The sequence below is a fragment of the Neofelis nebulosa genome, chromosome 7, assembly GCF_028018385.1.
Source record: "Neofelis nebulosa isolate mNeoNeb1 chromosome 7, mNeoNeb1.pri, whole genome shotgun sequence".
In the NCBI taxonomy this organism is placed as follows: Eukaryota; Metazoa; Chordata; class Mammalia; order Carnivora; family Felidae; genus Neofelis; species Neofelis nebulosa.
Window position 1 is genome coordinate 87,016,597 of NC_080788.1, and position 21,148 is coordinate 87,037,744.

A 21,148-nucleotide genomic window follows, 5' to 3' on the forward strand; every position below is an offset into this window, starting at 1 on the left:
CTTATTCCCCATACTGGTAAGGTCCAGTTAGCCCAAAGTTCTTATGTATTGACCCAAAACAACTGTCTTCCTTTGGCTGAAACTAACAGGATCCAATATTAATGCCTGTGCCACAGGTTTCCCAGCAGGAATGCTCTTTAGTGGTTGGTAACCAAATCACTGACCCAATCAGTCCCATTGCCTAGAGATGGGAGGAGAACGATGTAGGACAGCAGAGGCAACAGAATTGCTAGGCACAATAGTAAAGCCACTGGGCACTGTTTTAACTTCAGAATAAGATCTGTTACTCAGGATTGCACGGGTGGGTTTCTTACTTGCAACCAGGAAAGTCTCAGTACATTTCCTCTTGCTTTAAAATTCACATTCACCCTGAAGTAAGAATCAGGTGACCAGAGTTCTCATCCTGGTGCCTTCAGGGAATGAAAATTTACCCCTGGGGACATCAGTCCCTTACCTGTAAAGGGAAAAGTTAAATGGTCTATCGTACCTTTAAGGTACTATATGTTTTACTTATAATTCTAACTTAAATGTTATTATATTATCTAGAAAAGGGTAAAGCTCTAATTTCATAAATAGGATTTACCCTGGAAACTGAGACGTATAAAATACAGTTCTTACCAAGCAAGAAGCTCCTATTAAGTGCACTTATGTGCATCTCATGAGCATAAGGTAGTAAGATACTCACAATCAGTTTAGCAAAGCAAGCACACAGTTTCTCCCGCTAACGTGGCATTAGAAAAGAAGCAACATGTTAAACACCAAATAGCACTAGTTGATATATTTCTCAAAAAATTTACCACAGGAACTAACAATCCCAACAACTTATTAAAACCAGTAACAGAATTCATAGAATCTATTCACATTTATCTATACCTATTTGCAAAAATTTCCTCGTTTCCTGTTTGCTAATGGGCATTTCTGGTAGTAAGTAGGTAACTACCTTAGATTGTTATAGTTTTCTGGTTACTTAAAATTCTTTTCCAACCTCTAGTATGCACCGAAACATTCATTTTATCCAACAAGCTTACATTGGTTGTCTTTTATGTGTCTGGCACTGAGGATAGAGTCTAGTGAAGGGAATGGACACACAGAACAAACAATAATGCACGGGAGGAGGTGCAATGGTCAGAGTTTATGGGAACACAGCAGAGAGAGGCTCCTGATCCAGCCTGGAGTTGGGTGAGAGGTGGAAAGGGATTCGAGGCCGAAAGAGGACAGAATGAGCATCAGGCATGGAGGAGACACTGCATACAAAAAGAAGGAAAGAGGAAAGAACAAGATAAGCATTGCAGTAGCTGAGGGTTGAAGGCAGGACATGGCAAGAGATGAGGCTGTAAGTGTATAGGTCAGGGTCAGATTCATGTTCAGGCACTTGTAATTCATCCCACAGGCCATAAAATGCCAGTGAAAGATATTCTAAAAAAATAGCTCTTTGGTTGTTTTTTCTTATTTCTTAATATATCCATGTTCATTGAAGACATTCTGAGGGATTTTACTTTATTTTATTTTAATTTTGAGAGAGAGAGACAGACAGACAGAAAGAGTGCAGGAGCGTGAGCAGGGGAGGGGCAGAGAGAGAGGGAGAAAGAATTCCAAGTAGGCTGTGCTCTGTGAGGACAGAACCTGCAGTGGAGCTCAAACTCACAAACAGTGAGATCATGACCTGAACCAAAATCAAGAATTGGACGCTTAACTGACTGAGCCACCCAGGCACGCCTATTTTATTTTATTTTATTTTTAAAGTAGGCTTCATGTCCAGAGTGGAGCCCAACACAGCGCTTGAACTCACGACCCTGAGATCAAGACCTCAGCTGAGATCAAGAGTCAGATGCTCAACTGACTGAGCCACCCAGGTGGCCCATATTGAGAGATTTTAAGAAGTGAGATATTAGCCTCTGTTAACATGCTCTCCCAACAATCTAATAATATGTCTACTAATCCTCCCACTGTTCCCAATCACACATTCACATACAAACATGAGCACTGAGGCTCCAACTGCTACCCTTTGGTTACCAGTAAAAGCATCATCTCTCATCAGAACATAGAAGGCCCAATGTCTCATGTACCTGTAATGCCCATCTATACAGCTACCTACTAAACTGTAACTTGGCCAATAGGAAAGTAGGACTTAAATTATCAAATGTAATTTGTCCAGAATCTCTTGGTTGTTCATTCATTGTCATCTTTAATCAAAACAAGTAATCTTGAAGGATTCAAGTGAGCAGCAAAATGCATCATAAGCAGAAAGGACAGATATGTTGGCAATGATATGGAAGTTTTGGTTTTCAATCAGAGTTCAGAATTAAATCCAGATTGACTCAGGGTGAGAATGGCTGGTTGTTGGGTTGTTGTCCTCTACTGGGTAGCTAGGGGCTGTGAGATTCTGATAATTATTGATGGAAATAACCATAAAAGTAGAACAAGATGAATCATGTTGTCATAGGCCTAGATGTGACCCCTGGAAACTGAACTGTACTGTGTACTATTTGGCAATTCTATTATCTAGGATGAAGTCATTATCTAAATAATGGGTTAGAGGACACAGATTTAATGATTTCTCTTTTCTCATAAAACTCAGTTTAACATAGGCAAGAAGATGACTTTGAAATTGCCAACTCAAGACACACGAGTCTGAAAACAAATGAGACCTAGAAGTTTTGCTCTCACAACTTAGCATTTATTAAACTCACCAGCCACAGATGAACACAAAATAAAAAGGTTCAATCTCCTCTACCAATGCATAATACAAAAATGGTATTGCTAACTATCAACCATGGGACCAATTTCCTTGGAAAAAAAAGGTTATAACTTCATGATATTTGAGAAGGAATATGAAAAAGAAGTGAGAACCTACATAATTATAGATTTAGACCAGAGCTTTCCTTATAACTCTTTCTGGTTGTTTTTCAAATTAAATTATGTGCTTGATCTTCAAACCAGAAAAATAGACACTTTAGAGATAAAATATCTTCAAGATAGGTTTAGTTTTAAATGTATTGGACTATCTGCATCTTTTATTCATTTTGTGGATAAAAAACATAATCAAAACTTAACCGAAGTACAGTAAAAAATGTATAAAAACATGTTTAAAAAGTAAATTTTCCAAATAACATGCTATATATAAGGAAGTTCAAGATATTTCGTTTGTTATTTTTGAGGCAATTGCTTATTTATCACAGTAACAAGCTAGCAAGAATTGCTATTAGATTTATTTAAATTAGATAAAAGACTAATTTTATAAGGCCAGAATTTATGAAAATTAAGAAATCCCAAAGCAGGTTGATATTGTGAATTTATCATATTGTAAATGTTTTCATTGTTCTTACAGATCCATGCCACTTCAGTGACCATGACCATTTCTGTATGATTCAAATGAAACTGGTAATGTGACCCAGTCATGAGCACAGAAAGGTATGGGCTAGCCCCTGAACCTTACCTTGGGGTTTCCCCTAACTGCTCCCTTCTTTCAACTGGCTTACATACATGATTTCACCTGAGCCAGTATTGCTGGAAAAGGACTAACATGACCTTGTCGTAAACCGTCTCCCAGCCTCCATTTTTTTTTCTGAATAGGACTCTTGGCCTATTTAACCACAAAACTGTACTGAACATGTACCCCATCCTCTTCGTCAGATTTAACCTGAGCCCACATCTTTTCCTAAGAAGAGTACAGACACTATCATACAGTGATTTAATCATGATTGGTAAAAGAACAGTTTCTTCTCAGTGTTCAATTCTCTGGGCCTTTCCTTTTTCTCTGAAATGTCCTGTAAAGACACACACACACACACACACACACACACACACACACACACACACACAGACTTCTTCCAAGAATCCTACTTCCCTTCAGATCTCAATTTGGGCAACCATCTTACCAGAAATCCTCGGGCAAAGACTGTTAGTTGTCCCCTAATATTCATCCCCTCCTTCTTCTTCCTGGCTGCCCAGAATAAATATTGCATTTTCCAGCCTCTCTTGCTGGTAGGCATTACCATGTGAGCAAGTTCTGGCCAATGGGGTATAAGTGAAAGTGGTTTGCGCACTTGAATACTTGAGCTTCTGAGAAGACTTCTAAAAATAGGGAGGCTGTTCCTTTCCTCCCTTTTCCTCCTTCCTACTGATGGAATGTGAACCTAGGGTTGGAGCAGGTATCTTGGACAATGAGGTGACTTTGGGCACACAACACAGCAACAGGACAGAGGCAGTCTCTAAATCATGGAGATCTGATCTATCTACCTCCCGGCATCCATGTTGGAGAGAAGCGTCCATTTCTTTTAAACTACTGCTATTTGGGTTTTCTGCCATTGTACCTGAATCTGAATCTAACTGATATGCGTGCCCTTTGTTGTGCTCCCACAGTACCTTGAACTTGTGTTATTACATGGCACTGCAACTGTGTTTTTTTGCCTAAAAGCTCCAGGGGGACAGAGACTCCACCTGCCTTATTCACCTTTGCATCCCATCAGTTTGCATAATGGCTGGCACTCAGCAAGCTCTATAAAAATTTGTTGAATAAATAAATTAAAGCTGATTAGGGTTACTGCCTCTGCCATTATCTCAGGTAATTCTCAAGATAAACTGAACTGACAGCTATTTATTCTACATTTATGTCATTAGTTTGAGTATTATACAAATAAGCAAGTAAGGACAAGAAATGTTGGTAAAAATTATATGAAATAAAGTACATTAAGTACTTGAATACAAAATTGCAATATTGTTCATCACATGCTCAGATGTTCAGCTATGTAAAGAAGGCAACCAATCAGCACCTAATTGATTGACAAATAATTCTTGAGGGCTGTGTACATGCTAGGTGCTGTGTTAGGTGCTAGGGACAAAGCCTGAAGCACCATCAAGGGTGCCTAAAAGGCTGAAGGATTTCAAAGGTGGGCACAGGTACGACACATTGAGAAGGGCTTTCCAGGTAGAGGGAAGACATTGAGAGAGAATAGCAATCTGCATAAAACTGTTTCAGGCCCAGGGATTTAGTGCTGCTATTTACAATGCAAAATATTGCTATTTAATTTCTGTATCAATTCTAGTCTTGCATAAACCTTTACTTTTATCCCAAATTGACAACTGTCTTCAAGGAACTATATCATGGTTCTTATAAAACAAATGACAGAAAATACAGACACATATTTAACAAGTTTAAAGTAAAATTGTAATTCTTCTGTAGTTTGAGTGTGCTTTATATTTGAAATTACTTGTCCTTGGTCACAAATCTGATTTCTGTAAGGTAGAGACACTTAAAAAATTACATATATATATATGTATATATATATATATATATATACATATATATATGTGTGTGTGTATATATATGTGTGTATATATATATATACACACATATATATATGTGTGTGTGTATATATATGTGTGTATATATATATACACACATATATATATGTGTGTGTGTATATATATGTGTGTATATATATATACACACATATATATATGTGTGTGTGTATATATATGTGTGTATATATATATACACACATATATATATGTGTGTGTGTATATATATATGTGTGTATATATATATACACACACACATATATATATATATTTATCAATGTATCTATTTCCAGCAGGCAGTGTCTACAGTTCTCACCTACTTGCCCACGACCACCAACAGATACCTCATCTCAATGATAGCCTTTTTCCTGAGAGCTGGAAGTAGAAAAATCACATAGAAGGCATCACTTTCCAGAAAGGATGGGATTGTTCTTTTTCATTCTAGAGATTTAAATGCTTACAACATAAAGCAAAAGATCTTTTTTTCCCCTATCCCTTTACATCCTGGGCCACAGAAAAGAGACATTGGAAAGTGTCCTGCTACATTGATGGACTGATGACCACAGGACATATTTGACCCCTACTGACTCCTAATGGAATCCAAAAGTACAGAGACCTAGAATGCATCCCTGTGCTTTCCTTCCTGGCCCACCTCTGCTCTTACTCATGAACAGTGTTGCAATGGGCTTCAGTAACCTTTTTAGCAACGGGATGGGAGAATGTGGAAGACAAACTGGGTCCCTGAAAGTAGATCCAAACAGAGATTACTAAAGGCAGTGTTGAGTAATCTTTCAGTTAAAGGTCTTAATTTTAACTATAAACAATGTTTTTATACATTAATCTGTTCTAAGAAACATCAGAGAACAGAGTATTCTAAATTTACTCCGCCATCTTATCACCAAGTCAAGTCACTGTTATCTTTCTCTATGATTCCATTATATATACCAGTTATAAAATATTTAACATTATCAATTACGTTACATTACAATTCTATTACATATATCAAGAATAGCATTTATCATACCAAACTATGCCTAGCAATGTACAGAAATATTTAACGGTCTTTTTATACTTCTCCCCTACCCCCTACCAGCCATTGTAGTATTCAGCTCCAGATATTATAGTCTATGTGAAGGGCATCTCCTGGACTTGTGAAAATGCGTAGTCAAATACAAACCACAGTTCTTTCCGAAGAGGGAGTATTGCCTTTATTGGTCCACTGAGTAAACAGCATCAAATACATGAAAATCATTCAAGAAGTTCTCTATCTACACTCACTCCCTTGGCGATCTCACTCCAACCCATGGTTTTAATCACCATCTATGTGCTAACAACTTGTCAATTTACATTTTGAGTCTAGACTTCTCTTTCAAATCTAGACTTAAGTATCTGATTGCCTATTTGGCATCTGTGCTTCAATATCTAACAGACCTCTTAAAATTCACATGCCTAAAACTAGACTCTGGACCCTCTTCCTTCCCACCCCTACTAAAACAAAACAAAACAAAACAAAACAAAACAAAACAAAACAAAACACAAAGCAAAACCAATCTGCTCAACCTCAGACTCACTGTGGACTCCTCTTTCTCTCAAAATCCTATTCCAACCTATCAGGAAATCCCATTGGCTCTACTTCAAAATATATCCAGACTTCTACCTTCTCTCACTTCCTCTACTGCGCCTACTCTGGTCCAAGTCATGATCATCATTTCTCAGCTGATTAACTGCAACACCTCATTAACAGGTCTCCCTCCATCCACCTTTGACCCCTTCCATCTGTTTTCACCCAGCAGTCTGAATGATCCTTTTAAAGTGGAAGTTATTTCATGCCATTCCTCTGGTTAGCAATGGTTCCCCATGTCTCCCAGAGAAAAGCCATATGCAATCCTGGCCTGCATTCCTTCTCTCACCAATTTTCTTTCTACTCTCTCCCTCACTTTTTCCACTAGGCTACACTGACCTCTTCACTATTTCCCAAACTTGCAAGGACTACTTCAGCTTTCGGTCTTTGCACTTTCCATTCCCTCTGCCTGGAATGCTCTTCCCCCAGTCTCTACTTGGCCAACTACCTTCACGTGGTCAATGAGTAACCCTGACCACTCTAACAGAGAAGCCTGCCCCTCCTTACCCCAGCACTAATAAAACTCTTCATGCTGGTCTGTTTCTTTTTCCATAGGCTGTATCAATTTCTAACAGAGTACATTAATTACTTATTATATTTATTGTTTTATATCTGTCTCCCCCAGTAGAATATAAGCTTCACCAGGGCAGAGATCTTTATCTGTATTGTCCACTGATATGCACTAAGTACCTAAAACATGCCTGACACCTAGAAGTTGCTCAGTAAATATTTGCTGAAAAAAGAAATCCCATTATATAAAATCTACAATGATAAGATTCCTTTTTAGTGATATATAGAAGATAAAGTTTTAAGAATTTAGTGTACAGAATGAGAACTCAGTCAGTCATTCAAGGAATCAATGATAATGCTTTAAACAGGGAGTCTGCTGGTAGGTTCCGAGTCCACACCTATCCCTAAGTAGAACTGGATTATTCCAAAGATAATTTTGGCAAGTAACATTTTATGAAGCAGAAAACATTTCAACATCTCTGTGAACTACAAAGGAATAGCAATGCAGACAAAGAATTGAGGCAGTCAAATCCCCAAGATGTCAGTTATAAGCAAAATCTGTTTTCCTTTTATCAAACCAAAACTCTTTGCATTGTTCTACAGTCCCTTCCTTAGCATTTTCAACTTAAATCTAAGACTTCTCTTTTGTTCTCTCAATTTCTAACCCTGTTTTAACCATTACCCTAAATGATTTTGTATAATGTGTTTAACTCTTGAAAATATAAATGAGTCTTTTTATTTTTTTAAAAAGAACCACAGAGGAATAAATGGTTTCAAACTGTGCAAATTTGAAATTCAAAAATAGAACAGCTACAGACAGAACTGATATTTTTTCATCTACTCTACTAGTCAAGCAAATCATTACAACATCCTATTTGATAGCCTGCCCAGAAAATGTGGTAGCCCTACTGAATTATAAGCAATGTGAGACTCATAAAGGGAAATCAAATATATTATGCTTTCCCCTAATAACAGTTAAGGCATACTACCTTTGTGGCACAGTAAATTAATATTATGCACACTGAATTGGACAAATAGGCAATGTGATTTGGCAGGTTTGAAAGATGCTGTTAAAAGTTATGCTTTTGGGCAAGCCACAGCCTTTCTTGAAAAATCTTGAAGTGAATATTTTGAAGTTTACTGTTAGCATGTATCTTTCTAGAGAAACTAACACAAGCAAGGCTGTTAGCACATATCTAAATGAAGTACAACACTTTTCTTAGTGCATATCCCTTGTTCATATAGAGTTTATTATCTGAGTTAAGAATTTAGAAAAATATATTTTAGAGGTATAGTATATGTACATATTATGATCCAGAAATCATAGTAGATTCAGCATATACAAAGGATGAAGAAAAGTTGAGGCAGAGTTTAAAAACAAGTGAGTTTTTTTAAATCACCCTTTGTATGCAAAGAAAGATTATGAAGAATTATGAAACTAATGAAAATCTCACTTATAAACAAAGTTCTTATAATAACTTTTTAAACTCCATTTCAGCTCAATGTAACATCTTTAAAAATTATTGTTTTGTATTTTAACTCAAAGGAAATTATCCTTTTCCTTTTCGTTATACTTAACTCTATATTAGACTTCAAGCAAGCTCCAAGTGCATTTGGGTTAGTGGATCAATTTTCAGATACGTTGATCTTTTATGGAAAGCTAATTGCTCTAGGTGGTCCTTAACACGATTGGTAATGCAAAGAGAAACACCAGGGGGAAATAAGCTGTGGATTAAGTTGGCAGACAGGAAAATACTTTCAGAAGTGTCTTTAAGGAGAAGGAAATGTGAATAAAAGAGAGAGAAATAGAGGTATCACTTGTTTTATTATATATATGATATATCTATATATATGTATAATAAATGCATACAGATACATATATATAAATGCATACACACACACACGTGTGTGTGTGTGTGTGTGTGTGTGTGTGTGTATTCAGAGGAAGTTTGCCTGTATTTTGTTTATCTAAAGTAAAAAAAAAGTTCAAGCTGACCAGGATTTCAACATTGGAAGTGTATGGAAATGCAGAAGGGCAGCTGAAAGGGGTTAGGACTCTGTGGCTTAGGGGAAGGGCAGCCTGTCGAGTTCCATTCTACAGAACACTCGCCCCATTCTGGTGACTCTGTTTTCTTACTGCTTCTCAAACAACTAGAAAGACAAAAATATTCTGCTCTGCCTCAGGACTTCTTTCTCACTTATAATATTGGTTTTTGTTTCTCCTTTTTTTTGAATTACCTAGAAAGAAGGAGCTCTCCATTTGTCCCAAGAGTCAGGAACAGAACCCAGTCCTTCCCTGCTTACCCCCCAGTCACGTAGTGAAGCTGGCTTTTCCAAGCAAGACGGCATGCCTCCCTTCCCAACTTTACGTTCAGTGGCATCATGTCGGTATGATCTGCCACACTGTCATGCAGATGTTTCTAGGCTTCACACACACAGATTTAGTAATGAGAGCAAGGCTTCCATCTCTCAGAAAACAGCTTCCTTTCTCTGCTCTTTTCCAAGGATATGAGCACTTTAAAAAGAGGAGAATAAAGGTGGCTACAATGCCAGCTTTGCCCTTAGTCATCAGACAGACGTCTAGAAATAGGAAGAAGTCCTCAGGCAAATCCATAACATCTTGCTAAGAGAAGAATTCAGAATTTTAGTTCACAAGAGGCTAGTTCTTTCTTATCTATAAGTCACAAACAACAATGGCCATCAAAGAAAGAGCAGGATGAAGTTACAATGCTTTTCTTCTTGTTCTAATTGGTATTATTTCTTGCAATCTATTATTCATCTTGATGGAGTAAAAGACTTGTGACTTAAAATACTTGCCACCATTGCTTTAATTAATATATAGCCAAGTTTCCTGCATTTAATAAATCACACTGCCTTAAAAACTTGCCTTTAGGTGTTTGTTCTTAATTGTATAATTGCTGAATGACCTAGTAGTACCATAGCTACAGAAACTCTTATTTTTAAACACGTATTTAATATCAGACTTTATGCCATGCTCCCATGAACTCCAGCTTACTGAGTCAGCTTACTGTACCTACACTTTAAGTAAATTCCATATACCACATTCTTTATCAAGGTTTGGCTTGTGGGGGGAAAAAAAAGAAGGTTGACTTAGTTTTAGAGACTCCTCTCACTGCTATGTGGCGTTCACACAGTTTAATCACACAAGATTTCTACTAAATATATATTAAACTAATATTCATGTCCACATGAAAAACTTGCAAAAATGAAACTGATTATACTTCATGTAAATTAAATACCAACAAGAAACAGTATTTGGGTACTAAAGTATAAGATAGTACATAAACACAAAGGCAGATAGATTTCATTATCACAAACATTTAGTTATAATAGCACTGAATGTGTTACTACTCATAGAAACATTATCTAGATAATAAATAAATAATAATATAACAATCTACCCTGGAATTCTACAAGGTGCCTACAAAGTCTGAAAACATAGATGAATAAATATAATATTGTGAAGGGCCCTGTCCATCCATAAAAAACTAAATTAATATTAACTATTTTTCATACTTTAGACTCTGTTGACCTCATAGGAAAGGCATGGCTTTGACATTCACTCAAAGACTAGATTTAGCTACCAGATAATTTTTTTTAAGTATAGCTTACATGTATGTTACATTAGTTTCAGGTGTACAACACAGTGATTCAACAATTTATACATTATGCTGTGTTCACCACAAGTGTAATTACCATCTGTCCCCATACAACACTATTAGAATATCACTGACTAAATTCCCTATGATGTGCCTTTTCTTCCCATGACTTATTCATTCCATCACCAGAAGCCTGTATCTCCCACTCCCCTTCACTCATTTTGCCCAACCTCCCATCCCCCTCCCCTCTAACAACCATTAGCTTGTTCTCTGTATTTATAGGTTGGATTCTGTTTTTTGTTTGTTTGTTCATTTTTTTTAAGATTTCACATATAAGTGAAATCATATCATATTTATCTCTCTTGGTCTAACTTATTTCACTTATTAGCATAATATCCTCCAGGTCCATCCATGTTGCCTCAAATGATACAATCTCATCCTTTTTATGGTGGTGTAATATTCCAGTGTGTGTGTGTGTGTGTGTGTGTGTGTGTGTGTGTGTGTGTCTGTGTGTATACATCTTCCTTATCCCTTCATCTCTTGATGGACATAAGTAGCTTCTATACCTTGGCTATTGTAAATAATGCTGCAGTAAACATAGGGGTGCCTATATCTTTTCAAATTAGTGTTTTTGTTTTCTTTAGATACTCAATCGTGGAATTATTGGATCATGTAGTATTTTGTATTTTTACTTTTTTGAAGCACCTCCATACTTTTCTCCACAGTGGCTGTACCAATTCAGGCAATTTTTGAATAAATAAAAAGGGAAGAGCAATGTTTATATTATAACTCTAATTTCTTCATGTAAGACTTTGATTTATCTATAAGGATCAATTTCTTCATTTCCATCTTATACACAAAAGTATTACAGGAGACATCTGGAACAATGGCAGAAACTAAAATGGCACTTATAAGCCTGGGAACAATACTGGAGCTCCTCCAAAATCCATTCTGTCTTTCATCCATGGCCATGATACCTCAGAAAGACGGCATTTTCTAGCACCTCTTGTGTGTGACCACATGAGTAAGTTCTCACCCATGTAAGGTGAGAATCATAGAGCCTAAGACTATGAATCCACCTAATTTAAGAACTAATTTCCCCTTCCCACTAACTGGAGCTTCAGTGCGGTAGTGACTCAAGTTATACGTTATAGATAGGTGACAAGACAGGGCCCTAGAGGGTGGTGGAGTAACCACTGGAAGGGACCTGTGTCCCAGAGTAATTATGGGGAGCAGAGATTTGATACTAAACTAAGCTATTGCCATCAGGACTTTACATGAAAGAGAAATATACTTTTCGTTCTTTAAGACACTGTATTGTTAGGTCTCTTTGATACAGCAGTTAGGCTTTATCAGTTAGTTTAGGCCTAACACATGCAAATGCCAAATCAGGTAATGTAATCACACAGTTGTCAACTATATTATGAATTCACAAATGGTAACTTTTCTGAATTAAATTCAACCTACCACCAACGAGGAAAGAGAATTCTGCTTTTTCTCAAAAAGAAGAGTGACAGGGGTGCCTGGGTAGCTCAGTCAGTTGAGCATCTGACTTCGGCTCAGGTCGTGATCTCGTGGTTCATGGGTTTGAGCCCCACATTGGGCTCTCTGCTGGCAGGGCAGAGCCCAGTTAGGATCCTCTGTCCCTTTCTCTCTCTGCCCCTCCCCCACTCTCTATCTCTCTCAAAAGTAAATATTTAAAAGATAAAATAAAAATAAAATAAAATAGAGAATTTGTGAAAGAAAAAAAAAAGAAAAGTGAAAAAAGAAAAAGAAGAGTGGCATCATGAAGCGTGCCATCAAGACCAGGGCTATGAAGTTTACGGGGTTCACTAAGCTATGCCTAAGGCTTCTCTTGCTTTGTAATGGGTTTTGGAGCACCAGTTGCTCCAAAACTGAAAACTGAATCAAGAAAAAGAGATTTAAACTTGATGTGGAAAATATGGCTCAAGTTGGACCATAATACAATTATCAAAATGAGCAAAGAGTCTAAAATGCCATTGTCTAGAAAATGAAACAATACCGTTTTTTCCATTGCAGAGTTTAATTTATTCATTATTTGTTTCACACGGCTTGAAAGATACCCCTGAAAGGATCTTTTGGTGTTTTGATGGTGCTAATAGTGTTTTCTAGAATGAACACCTATTCCATGTTTTCTGTTTTACCTTACCAGTGAAAAGCTGGAGGAATTTGTGTGAGAGAAACAATGCTTATCTTATTCGTGCAGGTACTCAATTCCAACAAAACTAATTTGTCAAGGCTCCTTTGGTTGTTTGAGACAAAATTCAACACAAATCAGTTTAAATACAAAAGCGGAATTTGTTGGCTTATAATTGAAATGACGGAAATGGCAGGGATACTTGGCTCCAAGACTTTATCTCCCTTTCTCTCATCTGCTTGTCTCTGCTTGTCTTTATTCACTCTTGCTACAGAGATTTCCTAACACAGAGAGGTATCTGCCTGGGAGATCCCCCTGTTCCTACCCAGTAATCTTTAAGATGCAAGAGGCAAGTAGACACTTCTCCAATAACAGAAAAATTCCTGGCAGGGCTTTTATTGGCTTCACAGTGGTCACCTGTGAATCCCTAGTCCAATCACTGTGGGCAAGAGGTTGTGGACATCCGATTGGTCAGGCTTTAGTCACATGTTTACCTCTGGATGAAGGGTTATGGAAAACAGAATTTCAGAGTTTTAAATCTTTTTGTAACATCTTTTTCTTTGTAATTTGACAGATAAGACTGGGTTTGAAATATTTAAACAATACTCGTGTTGCTTCCTTCTCCAAATAATTAAATTTTAATCCTAATTAACTGACTCCCTTTCCATACTGCTAACCATCCAATGACAGTGGTACTGGGACTAATTAATTGCACTTCATCTCAAAAAACACTTTCCTACTAGGAGCTCTTAGTTTATAGTTTGGTTATTCTATATTCCTGTGAGATCAGCAAACTTGGAAAGGAAATGAAATGGCTCAAGTTTTAAATATACATATACTGCATGAGATGTTATGTTAACTTGTGGATAAGGCCTTGGCTCACCTAAACTTGTCATTTATAAAACATTTATTGTATCAGGGAAGGTGTGGAGAAATAGGGAAGACATAATCCGTGCTTGAAAGGTTTACATAATAACTCTGGAAGCCATTGTAATAGGGCATCATGGTTATTAAAACTGTACACTGCTTCCTGGAGGGGCAAACAGAGGTAACTGGCTGCATGTTACAATCCACAGTTCAGTTTGGCATAGCATCTTGCACAAAAGTATATCCCAAACCACTTTACAGAAGTGAAATTTCCATTCTCAAGCCAATATATGCTATACATTACAGAACAGCTGTGTGCAAACGCTGCCTCATGGGGGGGAAAAAACCGTGAGGCATTAGGTCATGAGATGAAAATCCAAAGGAGAACTTAGGAGGCATGGACCAGTAGGGCAGAAAGGAGGGATAAGAGGAAACAATGACAGGAAAGGAAAGATGTTAATTTGCAAGATTTAGAAATAAATCCGTGATAAGCTTAAGATACATCCCACACTTTTTCCCCTAGAAAAAAAATCTAGACAATCTTTAAATTTTTTTTAACGTTTATTTATTTTTGAGAGACAGAGCACAAGCAGGGGAGGGGCAGAGAGAAAGGGAGACACAGAATCTGAAGCAGGCTCCAGGCTGTGAGCTGTCAGTACAGAACCCGACGTGGGGCTTGAACCCACGAACTGTGAGATCATGACTTTAGCCAAAGTCAGACACTTAACTGACTGAGCCACCCAGGTGCCCTGAGAGTAGGATAATCTTTTACATGATCCAGAGGAGTAGCAGCAGAAGTTAAACAAAAAAATCATGAAGTGAAAGCTGACAAACTTTCAAAGTAGTGGTATAATTACATAGGATCAGTAATTCAACCATTAGGGGATAAAGGCAATAAAATGATATATTTTGAGGGAACCTGAATTATGGTAAACTATTACCAGAAAAGGTTAGCGGATGAGATGGACAGTGAAAGCTAATTTCATAAACATAAACACAATGCATGAATTGTGTACTTTAAAGTAAATAGAGGGGCGCCTGGGTGGCTCAGTCGGTTAAGCGTCCGACTTCAGCTCAGGTCACGATCTCGTGGTCCGTGAGTTCCAGCCCCGCGTCGGGCTCTGGGCTGATGGCTCAGAGCCTGGAGCCTGCTTCTGATTCTGTGTCTCCCTCTCTCTCTGCCCCTGCCCCGTTCATGCTCTGTCTCTTTCTGTCTCAAAAATAAATAAAGGTTAAAAAAAATTAAAGTAAATAGAATTTTATAAAATACATTTAATTCTAAGACAAAGCAATTATGTTCTTTCAGAATCTTGCCTGGCTTTAAGAAACCATAAAATACCAGCTGGTGGGGAACTGTATTTAACAAATGACAGTTTGCTGTGCTTAGACTGGATTTCTAATATAAAATCCTGCTTTTAAACCTAAACAAAAAATTTTAAGTAGAAATAACTCCCAAGAAAATTTATTTTACTATTTATATTTCTTGTCACTTAAATAACATTGAAATATTTTAAAAATTCAAGTTCTCCATTTTGGATGTTCACTTGAAGCTTACATTTCTATTTCAAGTATCATCCATATAGCAAATTAGCCTTCCGTACACTGTGTGCCTAAAAAACATTCTTTGAGGGTGCCTGGGTGGCTCAGTCGGTTAAGCGACTGACTGGATTTTGGCTCAGGTCATGATATCACAGGTTGGTGAGATCAAGCCCTACGTTAGGCTCTGCGCTGACAGCATGAGGCCTGCCTGGGATTCTCTCTTCCTCTCTCTGTGCTCCTCCTCTCTCTCTCTCTCTCATAAATAAATAAACATTTAAAAAAATTCTTCAAATTCCATGAACTCCAAGATTATTCATTTAACAACCAGTTTGCATAACTCATTACAAGTTATGCACTTCTGTTAAGGGGATATACTCTTGATTACTGGGGTTTTCCACATAAATAAAAAGTTTTACACTCTGTATCTTGTGTAAGCTGTTCGTGTTTGGCATATGCTCATTTTAATTTGGCAAGTATCACATTTTACATGACACATATAACACCATGTGCGAAAAGTGAAGAAATCAAATCCGCAATGTATTATTTCCTGAAGTATTTGGAAATACTGCACACTTAGTTGGGTTGTAGATAAATTTGGTCTGTCTGGCCTTTAAAAGACATGGAAGATACACAGATTATCACTGATTTAGGCAGCATAACAGGGGTTTAGCAACGACTGATACATATGAAATTTCCACTAAACTGGGTACAATTGGGTTTTCCTTTACCTTCTTAAATGCCCAGTATTTTTTTAAAAAGCCATACTACCTGAAAAAAAAAAAAAAAAACCAACAACATTGTGTCTTAGAAGGAAAATCAATGGACCTTTCAGGAATTTTCATACTATCATGTATCTTAAGAATAATTACGGAATAAAGGATCCTCCCCTGCACGTCCATCTCCTCCATATGCTCACTCCAGAAGGAAAGGCAGAATTAGAGTGGTTAACAGTGTTGGATGCAGAGTCTGAATGATAATCAATCTTGGTTTAGCAATTTCCTTATCTGTGTGATGGAGGCACAAACTGTACTGACTTCAGCACTCAGCACAGTGTCTGACATAGTATAATCATGGGATAAACAGTGGCTACTTTTCTTGCTGCTATCACTATTTGTAACTCTGAAACTTCTCAGATAACCCTGAGAAGTGTTCTAGAGACCATGATGGTGAAGGTTCCGGCTGTACTACTGATGGCATCCTCCCCAGTTCCAGCCTCATCTCAGAATCTAGTCATTCTAGTGGGGATGGGGGGGCAGGGATGGAATTGCAGATGGTTTTTCAGCCTGGGAAGGCTCTACTCTATTGGCTGCTGTCTCAACTGTGCCTTTCTCTAAGGAGGGAAGCATGTAGTAGAAACACACACACACACACACACACACACATACACACACACACACACACACACACACACACCTCTGAAAATCTCTGTTTGAGCTCGGTATCAAGTTTCACAGATCACTTATTCCAGAGGTTCTTAACCTGTGGTTGAACTTTGGAAAGAGGAAGGTGTCCACGAATTCCTAGAAATTACATGCTAAATTTTTCTTTTTTTAGTGTTCATTTTTATGACAAGAGAAATCCATGACCTTCAACAATTTCTCTAAAGATTCTGTGTCCTTGAAATAAGGACTCATCGAGCTTCAATTTCCTCCTCTATAAGATGGGAATAAAAATAATGGTCCTATTGGCCTTACTGCGTGTTCTGAGGATCCATTAGAGTGTGAAAGACTATAAGTCATCCCTATATAAGCATTTGCTATTCCTAACCTTGATGCCATTATTTCTTTTTATCAGTTTGTGTGCACACTTCTGATTACACAGTATCATCCACAAGGAACTCAAAATCTTCTATCTACTTTTTGAAAACCATGTCATAGCTTGTCCAAGCAGTAAGCATTGAAAAGAAGATTGAGGCACTACCTCCAGAAAATAGTCTACAGATGTGTTTTGTTCAGTTCACACAGTGTTCTTTCAAGAATGAGTTGGTTGTCAACATTTAGAAATCAGGAGTTTTCACATAAAAAAAAATCAGATTTCAGGTTACCTGAAAAACTGAAATATCTGGCATCCCTGAGTCACCTTTCTGCAAGACAACAACTAGCCAGAGCTGAGTACAGGGACATGTGCCCCCTGTATCCCATTGTTGAATCTGGCCCTCCTGCTTCCCTTGTTTGCCACATAAGTGTCTCTAGCCTATAGATATGTAACTGAGTATAATCATTCTGTTTTGAAAATATATAAAATAAGGTGTCACCTCCCCTTATTTTTCTTCTTAGAAAGTTCTTTCAAACCTCAAACATGGAATATTTAGAATAAACATTCAGGTATTAAAGGACAAAGTATATTCTCCACACATACTGCTCTTCAGATTAGCAAATTCTTATTCGTTGAAAGAACATCCTCTAACAGGAATATTGAAGGGCAAGGCACACAATATGATTACAAGATTCAAGAAAGAGGTAAGTGATGTGATTGGGGAAAAGCCATAAGTTTATCCAATGGGAAGTCATGACCCTCACTCATAATTTAAGCTTTTACAAATCAATTAGGTATAAAGGAATAAATGGATTGCTAACATATCATTTGGAAGAACTTGACATGAATCAGCAACTGAAAGAGCCTCCTAATTTTGACCTGAGCAAAAATGTCACTTTTAAGAATAAGAAAAATATGAAATATAGGAAGGTGTCTGTTTCTCTTAATTTTTGTAGGTGACAAGAGATATCATAAGGCTGACTTTTCTCTGGAACTTACTAGGAGGAAGAGCCACTTTGAAAATTGAAAATGCATGGTGAAAATTTAAGGTTTGGGAAGTTCTGGATGTTCTCCCTTTTAAATCAAATATTCTTTCATGTTATTAAGAGCCCCCAAATAATGAGTAGGCTGCTACAGATTACGATAAAGAAGAAAAAAATGATACCAGGGAATCCACTTAGATATGATTAGAATTGACCCTCTTTCGATACAGTTCTTAAACTCTAGACCAAGATTATTTGCTCTAACGAATGCTCTATTTTTAAGATTGTTGATATTGACATTAGAATTTTGATTCAGAAGAAGACCATATCAATTACATAAACCTGTGAAAGATTTCAAGATTTACATGGTCATTACCAAACTAAAATTTATGCTGGATCATGCACTATTGTAAATGTTTCGGCAAGAGCGATGTGGTGTAACAGAGGCCATCCACTCTAGCGGTAGAGCCTGTAGGAAGTTTTTCTTAACCTAATTGCAGGGGCCATTTGGGTTAGAGCAAGGTTGCACTGTAAATCTGCCACTCCTAGAGGGCCAACTTTCTCGATGCATATTGAACCAATATTCTTGCTATGAAACTGTGTAAGCTAGATTCTGTGCCACTATAGTACAATGCTCCTCAATAAACTTGTTTTCACAAAAAGTTTGCCCACTCATGCGTCCCAAGGCTGTTGTAATCTTCATTGTTGAGGCTGATCTAATAGCAGGGACATTATTCTATTTCTTGACATGTTTAAAGTTCTCTAATGAATAAAGCTAACAGCTTATGGCTGCTTCAACTGTCACTTGATTACCCCGAAGGGATTTTCTTTTCTTTTTCTTTTTTTTTTTGTCTTTAAAATTGGCCTCCTAGTTTGTTTTTAACTACCTTGTGCACAGAGGTCTGAAGGGGAAAGCAGATCAAAGATCAGCTCGCAACATAAAAAGCAGCTGTAGTTAATTACAGGCAAATGAAGGACATCTGACCAGATTCTTTATGAGCCGCCTTGTCACACATTCAACAGTCTATAATCTCTGTGACCTTGTCCCTTGGTCCTGAACTGTCGCCAAACCTGAGAAATGGATATGTCTCAAATTATATATGAATTTAAAAAAACGGGAGGAATGTTCAGGGTGTGACTTAGGAAAGAGTAATGTGGAAGAAGAACACAGTAAACGCGGAGTTACCTGGGATATATAGAAGTCACCTGGAGTTTCCATCGTAAAGTAGCAAGTCTTTTCTCACACTGAAAATAAAGTCATTTGTTATAAAGAGGTAGAGGTAGATAATCAGATTATAAAAGTTAACATGTGAGAAGTGAAATGCAATACTCACTCTGCTATGATTTGAGAGAAATGAACAATACTCCTACAGTGTCCACTATTTGACTTCTCAAAAAATTTTTAACTGTTCTTGTTTTTAAGATGCTATTAAAATCTAAATGACTCAAGTAAAAAAATAAGGTTTTCTATTTTTATTTCAATTTTTTATTTTAGAAAGAGAGACAGTGCACGTGAGTGGGGAAGACGGGCAGAGAGAAAGAGAATCAGAAGCAGGCTCCATGCTCAGCATGGAGCCTGACACGGGGTTCGATCCCACTACCCTGGAATCATGACCATGAGCTGAAATCAAGAGTCAGATGCTCAACCAACTGAGCTATGCAGGCGCTCAGTTTTTCTAATTTTATTATTTTTAAAATTTGTTTAAATGTTTATTTTTTAGTATATGTGCTGCCGAAGCGAGCACTTAAATGTTTATTTTTGAAGGAGAGAGAGACAGAGTATGAGTAGGGGAGGGGCAGAGAGAGAGAGAGACAGAGACAGAGAGACAGAATCTAAAGCAGGCTCCAGGCTCTGAGCTGTCAGCACAGAGCCCGACGTGGGGCTCGAACTCACAAACCTCAAGATCGTGACCTGAACCGAAGTTGGATGCTCCCAACCAACTGAGCCATCCAGGCGCCCCATCAGTTTTTCTAATTTTAAGAGCAATACATGTTCATTCCACATATTGAAAAGTCCCAGAAATATCTAAGAAAAAAATACCCCCAAAACCCAGCCTCTGAGAGAATCCTGTTAAGATTTATATTTAAATCAAAACAAAAAAAATTTGAGCACATACTACTGAAAAATCAGTGAAGTTGCACTGTTTGTTGATGGCCAACATGGTTACAAAGCATGGATGAGTGAATGAAAGGTATGGGTTCTGGTAGGTCAGTACCCTGTATCAGCAGTAGGAAAATGGCTGTTAAGGGCCTACATTGGCCCCTTAAAAATGCATCACCAGCATGGATAAAGGAAAAGCCACTGTATCCTCTATAAATCCCAAAGTGATCAGATAGCTCCTGTTTCTGCCTGTTAGCTTACTTCATATAGGCCCAGAATGGCACACTCCATGCCCCAACCTCCACTTTCTTTTGACTAGAGGTTGGGGATTATAGGAAAAATGCCTACTTTACAGGACTGTGTAAGGAAATAGGGGAACATATTTCTAGGTACGCTGTGGAAACTGCAAAGTATTAATTATTTATTAACTATTGTTAGCAGTAATTGAGGTGCCATGGAAAACATTAAAAATGATTAAGAGTCTACTTTCAAGGAGTTTTTATCAAGTACTTTGAGGTACAATACATAAACAAAAAAACGTTAATTAAAATTTGAAAATAGGTTCAACTTTACAATGCAACGTACCAGGTAATCATCAAGTTACCTGTAAACATCTGAGAAGGAATGATACCATAGCCTATAGGTTTTGGTTTATTTGTTTCTAAACAAACATATCAGAACTAACCAACATGA

General features: G+C 37.4%; 1 protein-coding gene across 9 annotated transcripts in view; it reads right to left on the bottom strand.

The window, feature by feature from the left end:
- The window catches only part of SLC25A21 (solute carrier family 25 member 21), a 484,023-nt gene that overhangs the window by 194,829 nt on the left and 268,046 nt on the right, over window positions 1-21,148 (bottom strand). For 4 of the 9 annotated variants that reach the window (XM_058738865.1, XM_058738861.1, XM_058738867.1 and 1 more), the window contains one exon: window positions 19,541-19,599. The exons of 2 other annotated variants lie outside the window; for them this stretch is intronic. The gene's annotated coding sequence lies outside the window, so the exon portion shown is untranslated. Of the gene's footprint in view, window positions 1-314; window positions 455-19,540; window positions 19,600-21,148 lie in introns of all 9 variants that reach the window. 3 more of the 9 variants (XM_058738864.1, XM_058738863.1, XM_058738866.1) reach the window with 2 other exon arrangements.